The 22404-nt window shown below is 34.9% G+C and overlaps 1 pseudogene across 1 annotated transcript; it reads right to left on the reverse strand.

Annotated features, from left to right (window-relative positions):
• Window positions 1-17773: 17773 nt before the first annotated feature.
• On the reverse strand, window positions 17774-21287 carry LOC149163106 (cinnamoyl-CoA reductase 1-like; annotated as a pseudogene). Its single transcript, XR_016261966.1, has 6 exons — window positions 21132-21287; window positions 20262-20436; window positions 19611-19793; window positions 19308-19469; window positions 18085-18271; window positions 17774-17933 (listed from the first exon to the last, which is right to left on the reverse strand). The product of XR_016261966.1 is annotated as a cinnamoyl-CoA reductase 1-like (transcript).
• Between the last annotated feature and the right edge of the window lie 1117 nt (window positions 21288-22404).

Raw genomic sequence — 22404 nt, forward strand, 5'->3', positions numbered from 1 at the left:
TCCAAGCCTTCTCCACCATCTTGTGTTAGTACCGCCCCCAACGCTATACACGACGTGTCAACATGGACATGAAACTCTTTCTTCCAATTCGGGAAGACAAGAATCGACGCAGTAACCATCTTTTCTTTCAATACATCCAGGCTTTTCTTATAGTCATCGTTCTAGCAAAACATGACATCCTTTTCCAACAGCTTTTCCATTGGCGCGGTGATCTGGGCATAGCCTTTGATAAACTTTTTGTAGTACCCCGTATGTCCCAGAGTAGCGCAAAGTTGTTTCGCACTTCGTGGCGCTTCCAAATTCAGAATCATCGTGATCTTTGCGGGGTCTACCATCAGCCTTATTTACAAATCACATGCCCCAACAGGTTCCCAAAAGGAACAAGGAACATACACTTCTTGAGGTTGAGTGCGATTTGGTATCTTCGACAGGTATCTAGCATCAAGCGCAAGTTTGCTACATGGCACCTAACTAGCCCAAATACAATCTAGTCATCAAAATAGACCTCCAAGAACTTATGAATATATTCCCTAAATGTCGCAACAACCACGCACAAAAAGATAGCAGCGGCATTCTTCAATCCAAATGGCATGACAGTATATTGAAAGCAACCCCACTGAGTCGCGAAGGTTTTCTTGCTCCTATCCTCTAGCACGATTTTGATCTGGTGGTACCTTGAGAACCCATCAGTGAAATAATATGCTTCCTGACTGCTAACATTGTCCAATACCTCATCCATGAACGGAGTTGGGAATGGATCATGTCCACACGTGTCATTCAATTTAATGAGATTCACGCATATTCGTATTTCATCCTTCTACTTCTTCTCTTGTACCACCATCGGGCTTACCTAATCGGATTCCTCCACAGACTTAATGATGCTTGCCGCGAGCATCTTGTCTAGTTTTACGCGGACCTTCTCCTTGTATTTTGGATTTAAGCGATACGACCTCTTCTTAATTGGCTTCGTGTCATGTTTTAACGTGATCTTCATTACCCTTAAATATCCGATTATTCCCTTCAAATGTGTAAACTTGGTCGGGAATAAATCCTGATATTCGCGGAGTAATTCAGCAACCTTATCCACCGTCGCATCATCCTAGTAGTCTCCAATCTTTGCGAATTTAGCTTTTGCCTCTGTACCGATGTTTACTTGCTTAGTTTTCACTAGCACGGTTATACTAGGGTTCTCAATCTGTGGTCCGTGAACCTCACAGTGGACTTTTCTTTCTGGAATGTTAATATTCCATGGATCCTCATCCTCCTCTTTAGCAGTTACATGATAACATTCTAGCGTGCAACTCAGTTGAGTAGCCCATTCAAGCTGAATCAATTCTACCGGCTCTTGTGGTATCCTAAAGATCGCTGCTTTTACCTCTTGTGGCGTTTCATCATGTCCCACCCATCCTCAAAACTAAAGGTCATCACGAACCCTTCGCGCAAGATATCCCATTCACTTGTCCCATGGCAGAGCTCTATTTCTATATACTAGTTCATTGGTATAACATCTAGGGTATGACAGAATAGGTGCGCCCACTCAGGTTGTGGCTTTTCTCCATAGGCCCGCGTCCACTTGGCCAGATGCATGCGTGGATCATCCAGTCCATTGTACTTATCTGTCAGTCGCACCCTAGGCTTCCAAAATCATGTGTGCATCATTCTCCTACATTCACGCCAATCATCAAAGCTTCCTTTGTGCGTACCCCACCATCTTGTGGGCGTAGTGCATAGTATCCAATCCAAGGCCTAGAATTGTTGCTTTTCCTGCACTTCTCTTTCAAATTTGTCTAAGAAGGTATCTACCTCACTCAAACCATCATAAGCAGGCAAGTCTCTTAATTCTATTGATACGCAGCTCAGCGACCTTGTCATCATATTACAATTCAATGTAGTTACCTCATGTAACCGATTTTTCCATCTCTTTATTTCCTCATTCGAATCCAAAGTACAAGAGCTTTCGTGCTCCCATGCAATCTGCCCATCCGCAGTGGGATTCACCTAGTCCTGGTCTCGCACTGTTATCTTCTAGATGTAGTCCAAATCATCATCACTTTCATAGTCATGCACTGGCTCTGTATAGCATGATCCTTCAGTAGGGTCTAGGGGTACAATTACGCGTAGTAACTTCTTTTCAAAAATCATTTTGGGCTTCTTCAGATTGATTACCCCGTTCATGTCAATGGCCCAGTCAATTCCTAAGAGCGCAGGGTAGGAATTTCTATCATCAACAATCTCTATCACTTCAAAATTTGCCAGCACACTTGCGCCCTCAATATCCACAGTTATTCCCTGCAATCGCCCCATGGGTGTTATTTTTTGTTGGTTTTCCATCCTCAGTTGAATTAGAGATCACTGCAGCATAGGTTGCCCCATTCGATCCCATGTCTGCTTTGGCAAAACATTTGCATCTGATCCCAAATCCAAAATTACTTGGTCCATCTCATATTCTTCGATCTGCGCAGTTAGTCTCATCTCTCTTCTCGTTCTTGTCTTATGTTTTCCGATCTTCCAGACTACATGCGGTTCTCCTAGCATGATCCCAACGCATCTGTTGATGTGTTCCTGTAACCCTTTCACCACCTTACTGTTGCGCAATAACTTCATACGTTTTTCTAGGAATTTTGTGAGCATAGATGGGTCCATCTCTGGCTCCGGTTTATCTTTGCTTACTAAAGTGTAGGCATCAGCGAAGATCTTCTTAGCTTCCATGAAGGTTTACTAAGTACGCTCCAAATCAAACTCTGCTTCTTTTGTCGGAGCCTTGCGAACCCAAGTACTACCTTCTAGTTGTTTGCCTTTGTCATATCCTATCGCGATTCCACTTCGGAGCACAATGTTCACATTCGTATCTTCCTCGCACAGATCAGACCTCATCATCTACATAATTTGAGTCAGGGGAGGTGGTAGCGCTCCTTTGTCACGTATCCTAGCTATCATCATAGGACAATCTTTTGTCTCATGATCAAACAAGGTGTAATACAAACACGAAGCGCACATTGGATTCATGCAATCACAGGCATAATGTCCTGGCCCTCCGCAAATATAGCAAATCAACTGTCCGCAACCTCTTCTAGGTCCTCCTTCGCTTCGGCCTCGTTCGCGCCCCTGAAATCCTATTCACATTATTCCTGCATTTTGGTCAAGGGGCTGCATTTTGGCTTGAACTGTGTAGGTGGGAGTTCTATCTATCATCAACTCATAGCTTCTACAAGTGTGCTCATTGTGTCCCACCGAACTACAAAATTTGTAGAAAAACTGTTGTGAATTTTGTGTATACTTCTATAACAAGTGACAATTGTCCATGGCATGTTTTCCTGCTATTTGACAAATCGCGCACCACAAAGCAGGCACCGCGCTAGGTCCTACTTGCACTTCCGACCTTAAGGGCATCGGTCCTCCTCCTGCGAGGTAATTTTTGAAAACCAGGCAGTGGTCCTTATCATGACCCTGACCCTTGCATTTTACGCACCATACCTCTTCGTGCACTTCTAGTCAAGCTGTCCTGTCCTGTTTCAGACTCTGCATCTCAAGGCATAAATTCTTTAGCTGCGTGTGGATCTATTGAACTCCTAAGTTAGGATCCTACATCAGGGTCTCATGCAGCCTCATGGAAATATCCAAGGATTTTGTGTGAGTTGTTATCTTCTGCTGCTATAGCGCACTCCTTAAATGTGGCATTAGCGAAGCTACAAACCACTCACAATGTTGTCCATATGTCAGATTCATATTAGCTTCACGAATCGTACATTTTAGCCTCTGATCCAGCTCCCAAGGAGTCTCGCCTAGTAGCATCGTGATCTCTTTGAATCCAATGATTGACTATGCTTCAAACTTTGGCCTGCTAAATTCTCTATTTAGTGTTGTTTGGATATCCGTCATTCCCACATTTGGATTATCATTGGAGTGCTTAATATATTAGTTCAGTGCGCGGTCCTGTAGGGCGCTAACCAGTGTCGCTTTCTTTATATTGTCATTTGTAACTCCTTGTGCTTCCCATACAACCCTTACCATGAACTAGAATTGGTCTGGATCCTCATTTCTCAAACCTTTGAACACAAACAACTTCATTGTGCTTGCCATATTGAATCGCAGTGGTGGTGGAGTGGGTACAGGTGAATATGGAGGTGATGGTGGTGAAGCTGGTGGTGGTGTGGGTGGAGGTGGTATTCGTGGAATTCTTTGTCTTATTAGGTGGATCGCACTTTGCGGTGAGACCTTCGTGAGATCTTCCTCGTCCCCTCACAGAGGTGAAATCAAGGGGCTAGTTTTGGGTCCCTTATTTCCTTCGTTTCTATAATATTTTCCACTACAAATAGCCTCAAACATCAAGGTAACTGCATAACCCTGCAAACTCAGTAACGAATCCTCCTATAATACAATTGAGCCAATGATCAATGGAGCGCATGATATTATCCTTCAATGCTTCCAACCTTCACACTAACTCTGGGGTCCACACAATAAGACCGTCAAGTTTCCACCTTCCTTGGCTATCTACTAGCTTCTCTATCCACTCGTATAGCTCAGTAGGGAAGGACGTGAAGAAGATTTCATGGATTTCCGTGTACAGGTAGTAGTCTAACCACTCTTCTTTTGATAGTCGCAGGTTCCTTTTCTCCTACACCACGAACTCGTGAATTCTTCTGTCCAACCAACCTTCAATTTCTTTCTTAGTTGAATTCCAATGATATGACATCAGACATCTCTATGCAGATTCTGGTCCCGACAACAGAACCATTTATTGGCTTATGGGGGCCTGACCCAGGTTTGGAGTTATTTAGCCAAACAAATCCCTACAATACTGGCCCTTTCAGCATCATCCCATGAAGCGCAGACTGAAGTCTCACCCGAAGCAATATGGGGAGATGCTGGAACCAAGTTTCCGCACCCTTGAGATGTTTGTGATGTCGATTTAGTCCAACTATGTCTGCCTTCGCGCAGGTTGTTTTGTGCACTATTCTAACCGTCAATACCTTCGCGATCTGCTATAATCGTCTTTCACGCAGCCGTAACCAGGGGCTGAGATGCTTTCGCGCTGCTATGACAACGATCTACGCTATTTCCCCGAACTACATTGTGTATCTTACATATCTTCTTAACAGATCTTAGTTAACTTCGCATAAATAGATATTCTATCTTGTGTTCACTTAATCAACACAGTTATACACATTCGCGCATCATATAAGCATTAAAAGTGAAATTTATATCCAATGTAACAAATGCATAAAACAAGAAATAAATACACAGAAATGGTAGGAAACTTCTCTTTATTATTACTTCCAACTGTTACAGACTTGACTCGCCCTGCGCACTCAGCTGCGGACTACTAGGCCTCTACACACTCAGCCGCAGAGCCTTCTCCTACTCTACAACTCAAACTAGAATTTTCTCCTCAGATCTGAATCAACTCTTCATCCTTCTCGTGATTCTATTTATGTCTTAACTACTTAGAGCCTCACTCTATTTATACAATCCCATGGTCCGTGGGCCATGGGTAGATCTCTACAGTTGACATTACATTAACAAAATTAAGGGCGGACAACCCTATGACTATTTTACAAACTATGCGCTCCGCACCCACAAAAGGTAGAGTCTTTACATCGGAATTACAATCTTTGACTAAAATCTTGGCTCTAAGCCCCAAAACTTCCCTTGGGGGATCCCGCGCCCAACATTCCTAATGGACCAATATTTAACTTACTCTGATAGTTGTCTAAGGTTAGGGTTTTCACATACCTGAACCCTCAATTAGTGCAAGGATTTTGGACCTTCTTGAATATTCTTTAAATTCCACATGTGGTTAACCTCACATGTGAGAAATGGGGATCGACATGACATCCACGTGATCAATATGATTGGTTAAAAAGGTATTTCAACTTGTGGGAGGCATAAATTCTAGATTTGAACTTTGATTGAGGTTATTTTCATATTATTAGAAGGATTTTGATTTGTAGGACAATATTGAGTGGTTGTGAGCTATGTAAAAATAAATTGACCCAAAAAACTACAATTTGATACCTCAAATGGCTTTGGCAAGTTTCAAACCCTAAATATCTAAAGTAAGACTTACCATTAAAATGGGCCATGCAATCCAATTCCTCCAATTTTCCACAGAGAAGTACCAAGATAGATGAAAAATTAGATAATGATCCATTCTACATCGTACCTCCCAATTTAGGGAGGCTTTTGGTCCCCATAAGCTTTTACTAAATGAATTGAGGAAAAATTTCCTCTATCTTCTACATAGAGTACCTTTTTTCCTTGCTTGGAAGTTTTGCTTTCAACTTGATCTAAAAAATATCATGATACCCTTTGTTGGTGGTTTTATACTTCTTTCGAAAAACTATATATTCTACCAATTTTGTTAAATGTTTTGGTGTTAAGTTTTCTATGTTAGGTACAAGTTTCTCCTCGATTTCTTGATCCAATTTAGAAGGCTCATAGAGTTTCATATTTTCCACATTCATTACTGAGTAGATGTGCATAAATGGGGGTAGAATGAGTTTTTAGTAATTATCACACACCTTCTTGAATACTTCAAAATTACCACACTACATATCCTTAATCTTCTTACTAGGGGTTATCAGTTATTTGTCACCCTTAGGGTTGGAAAAAGAAGCTAGCTTTAACTCACAGTAGTTGGGGGTTGAGATGCCACTCCCATATCCCTGAAAAGCTTTAGTCTCATGCCCCATCACTCCTTATCTAATCTGAATTTTTGGGGAGCTTATAGTCTAATTTCAAATCTATAAGTCATAAATACATATTTTTATAAAAAAGGGAGCTTGATAGATATGTAACTAACAAAGTCAAACCTAGTTAAAGTTGAATCCATCAACAAGAAACCTTAAATGAAGGAAATAGGAGGGGAGTGAAGGTTGAGAAGGAGAGGTCTCAAAATTTTCCTCATTCCATATAATGGTTTTTACTAATGGAATCCTTCATCTCTCTCTCTCTCTCTCTCTTCATTTTTTGTGATGTACTTAATTCTTGAATTTTTATCGATGTTCTTGTGATTTGTTTCATGATGGATTGATATTTTTTCTATCCTCCTCTCTTAACATTCAATCCTTATGGATATTAACTCCCAAGATCCATATCAGAGTATCAGAGTATGTTACCACTCCATGGGAACTAGGGTTTGAAGCATTTTTTGGTATCAAAGTTTTACAACAATCTCCAACCTTTTTTTTCACACCTTTAAAGTATATTTTCTATGCCATACACTATAATTATCAAAGATGATCCACAAAGATTACAACAACATTCTTACATGGATTCACTGTATCCAACATTTTATAAAGTTTATAAATTTTTAGTTTCCATGCCACCTAGAAAAGTTCTTGATCTTCACAACAACCCATGTTACTTTACAAACCCTTGGTTCCCTTTGTGGCTCTTTGCACTTTGTGTTCTTGCATTCATTGTTTTTGTAGATTTATAAAACCATGACATAGCTTACAAAATATATGTATGCAACATCTAGATGCTTGGGTGACCTCATTTTAGTGATTCCTCAGCTTCCCCATAGTGGTATGGCCATTAGAGGAAATTTTAGCCTAAAGCTGCCCATGAAAATTTCACAAATATAATATGTAAACAAATCAAAATCCTTTAAATTTAAAAAGAGGTACATGTAAATATTTTGGAGGGAAAATTTAAAAACTACTTTATTTAACTATATTTTTGGCTTACCTCCTTATATGTTTACTCGAAATTCAAGTGTAGACACGTATTAGATGCAAAAATAAATTCCACATCCAACAAGTACCCATTATGCATACTTTTGAGCAGACCCACAATGGTAAAAATTGAAGATACATTAAAAAAGCATGTTCAACTAGTTTTTTTAATGTATCTTCATTTTTTATCAATTTCAGTCTTCTAAGAAGTATGCATAATGAGTACTCGTTTGGTGTGGAATTTAATTCCGCATCCAACGAGTGTCTACACTTAAAATTTGAGTAAACCTATAAGGCAATAAGCCAAAAATACAATTAAAAAAATAGTTTTATTATTTTCCCTCCAAAATTCATAACTTTTGTTTTATTATTTTCCTATTATTTTAATATTTTTCCTTAGGAGGTCACTTTTAGGCTGAAACTTCCTATAATGCACCATATAAGCACTATCATGGATGAAGCGTAGATAAATAACCTTTAGAAAAAATTATGTAGGTGTCATGATCTCTGAAGAGCATTTAAAGGGGTGTATAATAGCTCATTTTAATTTTTTTTTGTTAGCTCAAGTGGTTTTTTTAAAGAATGTGATTTTGTTCCTAGTTTTAAGAGATATCATTGATTGAAGTTGCATAAAGATTGTGATATCATACCTTGAGTTTCAAGAATGATTTTATCACTCTAAAAATCATTAAAGAGCAAGTATGCTATATCAATGGAAAGCTCACTTCAATAATCCAAATGGGTCTCTGATAGAATTTGATTTCGTCACCTATAATAAGCATTATCAACAAAGTTGCAACAATAATTCCATTGCCAAAAAGAAGAAGAAGAAGGTTATTGGTCATCCACAAACCCACGATTTTGGGTTAACCACACAAAAATATTCTATTCATTGGCTTACAACATATTGTAATTATGATAGTACATTGAACATAATTTTGCCCCTCTTTTTATTAGCATGAGTGAATGATGGGGACCATAATTTTCTAAGGGAGGAGGATTGATCCAAATCTTAGGCAGGGTGGGGGGGGGTTATAGTTTAAGTTCTAATTCATAAGTCATAAAGTCATATTCTTATGTAAAAGGTAACTTGATATATATGTGGCTTATGGATTCAAACCTAATTACAATTGAATCCATCATTAGGACACTATATAAGAATGAAATAGGACACTATATATATATATATATATATATATATGATAGGGTATTGTTTATTCCATTTTTTGGCCAAGCGGAGAAAAAAAAATTGGCGTGGGATGGAGAAATAGAGGTATTAAGAGCGTATATATTTTTTCCTGTTTGCGCCATTATTGTTGTTATTGGAGTGGTACCAATTGCAGCTTTGTTCGTCGCTCATCAGTATGATGCCAATATGAAAGAAATCACTGACATTCAACAAAAGGAGATGAGCTATTTTCAAGCTATGATGAAGTTCAAGAGAGCTTCAATGAAATGGGCTACATGAGAATCTTCTTAGAGGTATCTACGCCTATGGGTTTGAGACACCATATACGATTCAACAAAGGGGAATAATGTTGTTTTACAAGGGCCTTAATGTGGTATAATAGGCCTAATCTAGAATGGGCAGTACAATGACTTTTTGTTCTAGAATTATGTAACAAATCGACTATGTCTTGATGGGTTTTGGCCCCCACCCAAGAGCTTTCACAGGAAATCTAAAAGGTCATGAGCACTCTCTTGGATTACTTGTAGCTCCTACGTAGTTGGAACTAGTGTTTATGATGGTCAACATATACTCATGAGTATATTTCATGTTGTTGTTCGAACCCCAGGCTGCGTGTTTGATATGTTACATAGGCACTCTCTTTTCCTTAATTACGTCAAGATGTTTGTGTTGGATGAAGGCAATGAAATTCTTTCTCAGGGTTTCAAGGACCAGATCTATGATTTTTACTTTATTATTATTTTTTAAAGTAGGGAATATTTCTTGATGAGCAAAGCATAGGAACGATGGTTATGGAAGAAAACACTAAGCGAGTTGGAAACATGGATGTTAATGATCTTCACAAGAGGAACAGGTTTCAAGGATCCAATACCAAGAAATCACTCTTCTTCTATGTCAACCTTTCTAAGATATGTAACACACCAACCTCTATTGATGGCTTATGTGGACTTTATTTTCTTCACACCCACTGATATTATGGCCTTTGTGTTTTTTCCATGTCTACTACCCAATGGATTTTTATTATGTTTTCTGTATCCATTACGTTGTCTCAATTTTAGAGATGCATGACATTATGTCTACAAAACCTAGGGTTTTTTATGGATTTAGGTTTTTCATCTATGGTGTCTCATATGGAGAAAGAATCAAAGTGTTTATGTGTGTATTTGGGTTTTACAATGAAGTTTTTACATTGGCGTTTTTATTTTTTGTTCTCGCCATAGGTAATTATGTTTAAGGAAAAGTTGTCATAGGTCGACATTAGTAAATATACTAGTTTTAGTCACTTAGAAAGGCCTAAGTTGAAACTACAATGTTTTCCATTTTGATGAAACTAAGTAAAGTATTGAATCGATTTAAAATGAGGACAGGATAAGAATTAATCCTAGGACCTATATGTTGTAGATGGGATGCTCTATTACTAAGCTAAATACCCTATTACATAATGAATATTGTGAATGGTTTTCTTCAACAGGCCCTTGTGGAGCCTCTTGACTTAGACCTTCAAGTTGCTACCAACCAACTTGTCCCATAGAAAATCTACGAGTTGAACATAAGACCTATCCCTAACCAATAGAAACTCTATATTTGAGCTACATACTATTTTATTTATGCACAAATTGGTTTGATATCGAGGTGTGGGTTGTCATTTCCAACATAAAGGATGAAAAATGTCAAAGATATATATTTCTGTAACACACTTATCCTTATCGAATTCGATAACCAGAGGTGGTTATGATACCAATCAGATTTCCAATGTACAGTCATGGAAATGGGATATGAAGTTTTCACTCTTTTTTTCCCTCATCTAGCATCGAATGGTTTATCCAACTAGGAATCCTGAAATAATGGTGAGAATTTCTTGTTGTATGTAGACATTAGACATTCCATTTTATTAGGCTTCCTTCTTTCAAATGCTATTGTATGGTAATTCTGCATCAAAACTTCTCCTATTCCAAAACTTGAAGCATCACAATCAATTACAAAATTCTTTGAAAAGTCTAGAGTTGCCAATACAGGTGCATTGGACATAATTTCCTTTAAGGCTTCAAAACACTTTTCTTCCTTATCATCCCATTGGAGTGAGTTATTTTTTAAAAGGTTTATTAAGGGTGCAGGTACATGAGCATAGTTTTGAATAAACCTTTGATAGTATCAAGTTAGCCATAAAAATACTCTTTATTTTATGATGTTAGTTGGTTTGGGCCATTCTTTTATAGCCTTGATCTTATTAGGATCTACCTTTACTCCTTCCTTGGATATTATGTGCCTAGGGTACTCTACTTATTCCTTCTCAAAGGTTCATTTGGACATCTTTGCATAAATTTTTTATCCTTCTAATATAGTGAGAACATGCTCCAGATGTTGTAGATGCTCCTTCCATGTTTTACTATAGACTACAATATCATCAAGCAAAACTAGCACAAACTTTCTTAAATATGGTCGGAATAATTCATTCATGGTAGCCTGGAAGGTTGTTGGAACATTAGTTAACCCAAAAGGAATTACCTTAAAATCGTAATTACTTTTATGTGTTCGAAAAGCAGTCTTTGCTATGTCCTCTAATCTTATTCTAATTTAGTAATATTTGGATCTCAAGTCCAATTTTGAAAAATATTTAGCTCGATGAAATTTATCTAACATTTCATCTATGAAGGGAATATGGAACTTGTTCTTACTCGTTATCATTTTCAATCCTCTATAATATACGCATAACTTAAATGATCCATCCTTATTTCAGACTAGAACCACCGAAGCAGCATAAGAGCTTCTACTTTTTGTGATGATACAACACTTTAAAATATCCTCAACTAATCTTTCGATTTCAGTTTTTTTATGATTAGATATCTATATGGATTGATGTTAACGAGGTTTGATCCCAACTTGACTTCGATTATGTGCTCCACTTCTCTTTCAGGAGGCATTTGTAGTGGAAGATCTTGGAATACCTCCTTGTGCTTTTGAATTAACTCTTGAACTTCAGGTGGTTCTTCGTTAATCAATTTCGAAGCCAACATTTCTATTTGATGAAATTGCACTATATTTGTTGGTGCTCCTTTTCGAATCATCTTCATCATCTAGTAGGATGATACAATTTCATTTTGAGGTGGTTGAAAACCACATAGCTTATATTTTTGCTCTTCCCATCTAAATTTTATAAATTGCATTTTATGGTTGGTGGAGTAAGTGCCTAAGGTTTGTAGCCACTTGATACCAAGGACCACATCCACTCCTCCATGTGGTACAATGTAGAATGGGGATTCTAGATTGTAGTCCTAAATACACAATTTGACCTTATGGCATTTTCCTACTTTTTAGATTTTATTTCCATCTGCTACTATCACTTTCATATTAGGAATTGGGTATGTGAAGATGTTGAGTCTTTTTGCAATATTTGAGTCTAAAAAATTATGAGTGCTTCTTGCATCTATTAGAACCGTTAGATTTCTCATTATGATATGTCCTTTTAAATTTAATGCCTAGCGCTGAGATAAATTCCTATCATAGCTGATAATGATACTTGTGAAATATTTTCATTTTCTGATTCTGGGGAAAATTGTTGATAATCTTCAACTTTTTCTATGTTTGATTCTTCAGTATCTGAATTATTGGTTGTTTCACATTTATATGAGTTTTTGGCATCCTTTCGTTTAAAACATATGTGTCTAGGATCCCATTTTTTGCCACACCATTTGCATTTACCCTCTTTTATTATTTGCACCTCCATATTAAATTTTCCTCCCTCACATAGATGTCTTGCAACATACCTTGTATTCTCCACATCAGAAGTTTGGGAAAACCTTCGTCTTGAATATACTCTTTCAACTTTTGGAAATTGTATTCTTTCGAACTTCTTTTGTATGACTTTTGCTTTATGTCTTACTTCTTCTAGAGATGTGATGTCATGAAGATTAAGTTCATCATGGAGATATGGTTTAAGTCCAGTGAACTATGATTGAATAAGGCATTTTTTTTATATTCCAGGTACTCATGTAGCTATAGTTTCCCATTCTCAAGTATGTTTGTCCACATATCCTTTTTTTTGTAACTTAGTGAGTGTCTTGAAGGCTTATTTTTCTTTGACACCCTAAATTTTTTAAAGAAAGCATCTCTTAATTTCCTCCAATTGATAGCATGTGTCGATTTCTTCCACCACATATAACAATTGTATGCTTCGCCTTCCAATTGCATGGGTGCATGCTTGATTTTTTCATTTTCATTATCAATATTGTCAATCTCGAAATAATCCTCTACCTTATTGAACCATGCTACACTTTGTTTCTCATTAGCATCAAATTTGGATAGTTTAAGTTTTTCTCTACATTGATATGTGGCAATCAGTGGAGTGAAGAATGGAATTTGGGCTGAGATCTACAAATTTTGAAAATTCGAGATACTATTTTTGTGGATTGGGTATGGAAGATGCATGTGGAGATTCAAGGATATCATTTGAGTCTGACGGGTTTGATGTATTTGAAGAATTTGGTAGTTGAGTAGCTTCATTATTCTAATGTTGCAGATCAGTTGTAATATTCAACTTTTGAAGATAAAGTTCAACATCCCTATAGCTTGAGTGTGATTCTGATCAACCTTATCTGAAAGGGTTGTGTGGTCCCTTCGAAGGCCATCATAATTTTGTTGGAGTTGATATTCTATTCTTTGTTATACCCTAGAGCTTCTTAATGTCATCATCTTTTTCATTGAGCCTATTCTCAAGATTTTATCATTTTTTACTAAAGTTGCTCATCGACATTGTTCGAGTGTGTGGTGGTGTATAGCGCTCCAGCTTAACTTGCTTCCTTAACTTGAACTATATATATATATATATATATATATATATATATATATATATATATATATATATATATATATATATATATATATATATATATATATATATATATATATATATAATAATAACTATGTAGTAGTTATATAACTTAATATATAATTCCACTGTGAATGATACAACATGGGGGACAAAAGTTTGAATCGAAGAACGTGTCAATCGAAGGATAAAAGAATAATGTTATGAATTGTCTGTGATCTCAGAAATATTGTGGCAGGGATATAAGTGGTTGGGACTAACGAAATTTTGACTGGGAATGAACGGAGAACAAAATGTCTTGATCAAACAATGGAGACAAGGTGTGGATGTAAGGGCACAACACTAATAGGTCAACATTGTCTGGCAACAAGGGGAGAAATGTTGGAAGAATGGTGCGGCGACTCAGAGAGGCAACAACAAAACAGGGAATGTGACGATCTGCAGAGAACGAATGGACAACGAAGAGAAAAATGGAACTATGTAAATCAACAGTCGAGGTAGGTGTTTTGGAAGGCAACAATCTGTAGTGTGCTGGGAATTTAAGGAGACAATGTATTATGCACCAAGGAGCAAACTTGATCTGATACCAGATGAAGTAAAAAACTTCAATTAATAAGAAACAATATAAGTAATTTATTATATGAGAATTAAAGGATGATTGTTACAAAGAGGGCCCCAGGCTTAAATATGGCCTTGGGTTCCTTTTTGTGAAGGGGCATGATCTTTTGATTGTTCCCTTCTTCTTAATTTGAACATAATTACACATATTTCATTTTTTATATAACATAATTAAGAGAGGATGTAACATGCAAAAGTAAAAAAAATCTTATTTTTAACATGACATAAAGTGGAAGATGAAATTTCATCATGTTAGGATGAAGAATTTAACTGCTTATGAGTCATATGAATAACTAGGCCCGTAAAAATATAATATTTTCATCTCTTTATCAAAACAAATATAAAATTACTAGAATTGTCACCTATTAGACACTTTTTTCCAAAGACTGAAACACAATTTCTTCAAAGAATGGCAGTCACACTCTTTAGGGAAGCTTTTGTAAAAAGTTCCCCTTCACATTTCCAATAAAATTTGGGCTTTTAGCTATTTCAAAAAGGTATGAACACATCACATCTTCCGGTTGATACCTATCCATATTACAAATTTACATAAAAACTTTTGATAAAAGTATCGACATAACTAACTTGCAAACCTAAAACATAACAATAAAAAATATGGTCTGAAATTAGAAAAGGAAATGAGACATTTAGAAGTTTATGAGGGAGGAGACTGAGACTCCCTCCCTAACCTCCTCCACAACCATAATGCATTCAATCAATAGTTTTCTTTATTTTCACATCTTTCCATCCTTCCTATTCAACTCCTTGTATACATGTGTAAAGGAAAATGTCACAAAGGTGTTAATTTCTCCATTCCAACAACCTAGGTAAATTAATTCCTTATGATTTCCTTATTGAAAAATTAATTTGATTGAATTCTTCAACTCATAAAATAATATATAATTGTTGGAAATTTAATTGAAAAAAAATATATATATATATATCAACAAAATCTACAAGAAATCAATCTCTAAAATAAAAGAATTATTTTCCCTTCAAATATCTTTTTTTCATTAAAATTACTTTAAGCTTACAAGCATTCCCAAACTTAGAAAATAGCCCATTAAGAAAACAAGAAAACATTGCAACAAAATCTAGATGTTTTAATGTAGTGTACAACCTATATAACCCTGTCAAAACATGTTATCAAAATCCTCCTACTGCTACTCAAATCTATCCCAAACTACTAGTATTGAAATCTATCCCAAAAATTGTACATCCACCATTCTATTTTGTTGGGTTGTACGACCTCCTAAAGTTTCCTTTACACTTGTTGTGCACAAACCCTTTAATTTCTAAGAGTTAGGTTAAACTCATTTGTGTTGCTCACATTGTTTCCTCTTTTCTCTTTTGGACTTGCACACCGAATAAAAATCATTTATTACTTTCTTACTTTTGTTTTTCTAACACACAACTTTTTCTTTCACTTCATTTTTCTTTTGTAGCGTTGAGTTAGATGATCAAATCTTCATAACCATAAACTCTCAATGAGATTGGCGGTTGAAATTAAATCTCAATCCATAGTGGAGATTACATCTAAATCACTAATGTATATACTTTACATTTTATTAGATAATAATTAACTTTTAATAATAAAAAAATCACTTTAATAATAACTTTAATTAAAGTGTCCACGAGGCCTTGTATAGACGGTGATCAAGTGTTCTGTTAATGCACTCCTTGATTTGAAGTCACCGGTTCAATTCCCCACCCTGATCGGGGTGATATATTGGACATGAGGATGATGTAGTCCTACCAAACTTACAAAAAAAATAACTTTAATTAAAGTGAATTACAAAATAGAAAATACTTTTGTGAATGACTTCCACATGTTTGACACTAGACCTATGTGAAATTTCTTATTTGGTGCTACAAACATCAACAAAAAGATTATGTTATTCCCTTTAGATAAACTCCTATTGGATCGAGTGGGAAATTGTGTATTTGAGATATTCAAAATATCTAGTTGATTACCAAAGAGGAGTCTCCATATATTTTAACATGTTTTGAGTTCCTTCTAAAGCACATTCTAGTAATAATCTTAGTGCCATGAATTCAAGATAAAAATTGGAATCTACTCCTAATCACCTCTTAAACTTGTAAATATTTTTTATCTATTGCTAGTTATTGAGTTCATTCTTATATAATTAACCTCATATACTTGCTCCCCCAAAATGGATGAATTGAAAACCCACCTCCATCTTTAGTGATCTATACATGTACTAATTCCTAATGGTGAATACCATGCTCAAGTGTATTTGTGTATGATCTACTAGTTATGAGAAATAAGGATCACATTGTATGTAAACATGTGTCACACAAACCACTCTTCATTTTAAAAAACTAAATAAAACAAAGCTAATAAAAACAAAACAAGAGTTTCATGAGTGGGAACAATAATCAAATTTAATCACAACTTGTTATGTGAAAATTTTCCTTCAATTAATTGGTGACATGATAAATAGTCATTTAGCACAATTTTACCATGAAGTGCTCAATTTTGATTGGAATGTCATGTAAATGGAAAGGCTCAAATTTTACCATCAATATATGTCTCTATAATAAATATATAAGGTACCATGTAGAAGTAAATGATTATGTATAATGATACATAATACTACCTAGTAACGTAATGGAATTAGTTCATGATGATCAATATGATAAGTTATAAATCTTGATGGGTAACCCAAGTGGTTGAAGCCCCCATGCCCAAGTATTTGGCCCTCTAATATGAGGCGTTGGTTCAATTGTTCTTAGGTCCATCATGGTCAAACTTTATTGTTGATTCGGTTGGGTGTGTGGTCCCTATGGGTGGGCCCACCTAGGGAATATTATGAGGAATAAAAAAGGCATTTCCCTAAAACAATAACAATGTGCACACTAATAAAGATAGACACGCAATATGCACCATGAAGGAATTTCCCATTTAATTCGGTCAATGAAGGTAAGAATGTGAATAGAAGACACAATTGAACCACCCACAAACAATTACCCTAAAGCAAAGAAACTATAATGATGATTTAGAAAGCAATCTATATGAGTTATTGACAATGAAAAAAATCTAATTACTAATCAATGAGCAATGACCTAATGACATTTTTATGTTTTGGATTGTTTTGGATTTGATTTTCAATCCTCAACACAATAATTTTATATTTTATATTTTTATAAATATTTATCATTAACTAAATTAAATTAAAAATGAAACTAAATTTAATGAGATTAGAAAATATAGGAAAAATCAAATCATTATTTTATATTTATTAGTTTACAATATTAATAATATAGAGAAAAATATTTTGGCAATAATAATATAAAAACAATTTTTTTTCCCAATAATTATTTAAAGAACTCATGCATCATTAGATGATATCATGTAATGTTTATAACTTAAAACTTACTAAAAATGTTTAGTATTCATAAGCAAAGTTTGATATTGAAAATTATCTAGAAAAGCATTTGCCTATTCTATGCTCATTAAACCAAAAGGCCTTTCTCACGTAATGTGGAAACACAATCTTTAATTATCTCTTCCATCGATGTGAATTGAAGCCCAAGTTCAAATAATTTTTTTGGTGGATTCCCAACGTGTACCAAGCCTGGTTGTGTGACACTTGTAAACCTATAAAAAACATTTAAGAACCCATGTAAGTCCAAGACAAAAATGACATGAAATTGTATGCTACAAGGCTTATGACGTAGAAATCAAATTATCTTTACCAAGAATGAAATAATAATGAAATCTCAAATAAATTTCAAGATTTAGAGATTACTTGTGCACATTATATTCTGGATATAGTTTTGTAGTCAACTCAGCAAAATCACTCCAATGGGCTATAGTCTCAACACAAAGGTGCCTCCCAGAGGCTGAAGGCCTTTCATATAGTAGTATTTGGGCTTTCGCAATATCCTTTACATGTGCACAACCCATAAAAAAAAATCGATATTCTTCATTGTTCCCTGTAGCATTATCATTGAGACAAGGTATAAGGTAATATTTTATTAATAATAAAATGGAAACCAATTTTTAAATGGACTTTCTTAATTCTTTTTCAAAAATCTTAATTAATTTTACTCATGATTACCATGAAAGCAAAGACACATTTTATGCCCATTTCCATTATCATTTTTTAAATCATATAATTGGAATATTGATCACCTTATTAACCAGCAATTCTTAGTTCAAAATCCATGTAAACAAACCAAAATGTATTTTACACTACTTTTCTCAAAGAAACGTAGAAAAAAACATTCCTTCCTAATTATACAACAATAATTCTATGAGCAAAAATCATTCCTTAAATCAAAATGATTCCTTAATTTATTTAAATAGTAATATGAAATTGCCCATAAACATTAACAAGGATCACTATGATCACTATGAAAATGGACTTAAAGTAACATAAAAAAACCTAAACACTAAGCGAATAGTTCAAAATGACATACAAAAGTTGACTCTATAACAAAGTTGAATAAGTGATCATAAATAAACTTCTATAATAACAATTTTTTTTAGGTAAATATAAAAAAATGGAACCTAAACACTAAGTGGATAATTCAAGATCACAAACAAAAATTGGCTCTATAACCAAGTTGAGTAAATAACAATAAATAAAAATTTTATAATAACAAAGTTGAGTAAATGATAATAAATGAAACTTTTATAGTAACATTCTTTTTAAAGTTGTTTTTTTTATTTTTTATTTTTATATATAATGTTTGAATTGTTAGATAATTAAATATTTTTAACCATTTAATGAAAATATCAAAAAAACAAAACAATAAACCTCTCAAGTGACCATAAATAAACAAAACAATAAACCTCTCAAGTGACCATAAATAAATAGAACTATTGAAGTGACCTTCATTTTATAATGTATAAATATAATTAAATCCTATGAATTTAATAGGAATACCAAAATTTATCACTTCCCCAAACACTAAAAATAAATACAAATTTATTTATAAAACCTTTTGAACTTTTGCCTATCCATACCTTGAAGGAGTTTACGATCATGGCCATGCTGGCAGACATATCAGGTGGCAAGATCAGCCCCAAGACAGCCCCCGGGTTTATGGCAACTATATCCAAACCCTTCTCCTTGGAAAATTCCCAACCCGCCTTTTCAGCCAATGTTTTTGCAACTGTATACCAAATCTGCATTCAAGCCAATGTTATCAAAAGGATGGGTTAACACTAATTGCTGCAACTAAGAAGAGATGCATAAGAATTACGAAATCCAAGAGACTGATTTGCTTCATCCATTTATCAATCAGTATGTGGAAAATAAATGCTCACTCCATTCTCTCTGCAGTAATCTAGATCTGTCCAGCAGTTCTCATCCAAAGGCTTGCCCGCAGGCCATTTGGGGTTTGGAATTATGGCAGAAACCGAAGAGGTCAACACCACACGTCTCACTTTGGCTTTGTGAGCTGCTTCCAGCAGGTTTATTGTCCCCTTAATGCCTGGATCCAGCAGTTGCTTCTGCAATGTTAAATCCAGCCAAGCAATCAGCCATCTTAAAGTAATTAGTATACCAAAAAACTAGCAGCTGGTTCTGCATGTTAAAAACCCAGACAAGCAAACAGCCATTTTAAAGTAGCTAATATTCGAAAAAACTAAACTAAATTCCTGTAACAAGATAATTCATTGCATGTTACAGTCCTACTCACTGGGTTACAGTCATATCAAAGCACTATCCATTAATGTCAAAATCTGGCTTTGTTAGAACCCAAATCCCAATTAAATGCTTGTATTTGACATGTTACGGTCCTAATCACTGGGTTACAGTTAAATCAAAGCACGGTCCATCAATGCCAAAATCTGGCTGGGTTAGAACAGAAGTGAGAGGTGAAATTACTGGTAAATCCATTCCAAATACCAAAATTCTAATTTAAATATCAATTTAATAATTAAAAAAATAAAAAAAAATTAAAATTGTTTTTATACTAACTTGGGATCTGCCACTGGATCAAGAATAGTGGCATGGCTAAATGAAAAACACCAGCACAGCCGTCAATGGCATCTTGGATAGACGAATAATCCATCAAATCCATTTTAAATAACTTCAACCTCTCTTTTGCTCCTTCCATTGCCTCTAGATGCTTAGTCTCCTTCCAGTTTCCTGCAAATAAACAACACCAGTATTATATAATACAGAGGTAGTCCAGAGACCGTCCATTAATAAACAGAAAATAATACAGTGGCCATTCATCAAAATTAATTTTAACAAATTAAAAATAAAAAATAAAAAATTAGGCTTAGCTTAAGCCTAGTCTAATTTCAATGGTGGATAGTAAAATAATCTGCCAACAATAAAATGTTATTACCAAGATGGTCAGTCAAAACATAGACCCCATGAGAGATTAATTTTCCTCTAACTCTTCCTTTGAAATTTGAGATAGATTTAAACCGCATACCATAAAAATACTAAACTCTACACCAACCAACTAAGCATGATATAAACCAATCCCATAAAAATTAAACCCCACCAACTGACATCATAAATCAAACCAAATTTTATATATATAGAAATTTTATATAATAAATTTTAAAATTTTCAGTGAATAAGTTGATTCTCAAAATTAATTTGACAAAGACATTCAATGAAACATATGACAAAAATAAGCAGATTAACCCTAAAATCTGTTTGCAGAAAATCCAAAAGACTTCACAATTAAAATTAACCTATCATAAATTATATATTATATAACAATATTTTGATGACCTTATCAAACAAAAATGTCAGAAACATTCTATTCTTTTGAATATTTTCAAATCTGTGTACACAACAATTCTCACCAGCACATATACACTTACCAAGATCTTGAACGGTGGCATGCACAGAATAACCACGTTCCAACAACAAACGAAATACCCACGATCCAATGAATCCACTGGCTCCCGTTACACACACCGTTTCCCCCATTTCCAGACCAGACCAGACCTCTGCAAATCCGAAAATCACAGATAAAAAACAAGTGAATTCAGGGATAGTCGGTCGCTGCACACATTGGAATCTAAACCTACGTACACCCAAATTCCCCCGTTTCAGTAAGGAATGAAGGCGAGTGAGGCAAGTGGAAGGCCGGTATTTAACGTAGGATTTGCTCAATTTAACGTAGGATTTGCTGCCCCTGACCGTTTGCCCAATAAAAAACTGCCTAACACAATAAATTACGTACTCGGGAGTCCCGTCACCATGGAGAGTTGCAGGGGCCGGGGCCACTTTCCCATGTGAAGCCAACGACACCAGTACCGAGAAGTGTTTGAAGAAAAAGCGATATTTCACAGAAACCAACCACCTGTTATCTTAGAAATTTTTTAAGTTTATCAATGCTTTAGATAATGATAGAACATTTAGATAATAATTAAACATTTATATACAGTAATTTTCAAAGGACATGTTTTAATGTGTGAGAGGTTTTTACTTAGAAATATATAAAGTTTGGGTTAAATGGTCTGTAAAAAGTAAGTTAGGAACATCAAATATTATTAAACAAAAGTCTTAAAAAAATAATTAAAAAATTTGTGTTTTTTTTTACATTTACATGCTCTTTAATTCTATAATGGAGAATTCTTCCTAAAGATGAATTCATAACCTTATTGTTCTTAAGAAGAACTCATAACCTTATTCTTAAGGCAAGTAAAAAAAGAAATACCTTTGTTTATATGATAATTATGGTTAATCCTTCTGCTAGCTAAGTTATATGGGATTATAATTTAAAAAAAAATAACATATAGCTAAAAGTTGAGATAAAAGAGGTCATCTGAAATGAATGTACTAATAACTATTTTGAGCTAACTTTGTTATGATAAATGGTGTACAAGAATGTTATTGCTAACTTCAATAATACAAATGGTTGGTTGAAAGAAATATGGAAGAGTGTTGGTTGCTCTATATGACCCAACACTTAATGTCGATTTGCAGTCCATAGACTTCAAGATGCAACATTGGAAATGTTGCATAAATACTTTAGAAACCTGCAAAACTAAATCCTAATCTCCTATATAAATTGTTCATTAGCATTCTTGAATTCTTGCAAACACTAGTCAAACCCTTGTTCTAATCCTGCAATCATATGCATCCATT

This window comes from Pinus tabuliformis, chromosome 5_2, assembly GCF_031772625.1.
Source record: "Pinus tabuliformis cultivar Carrire ecotype Pingquan chromosome 5_2, CPIR1, whole genome shotgun sequence".
Taxonomy (NCBI): domain Eukaryota; kingdom Viridiplantae; phylum Streptophyta; class Pinopsida; order Pinales; family Pinaceae; genus Pinus; species Pinus tabuliformis.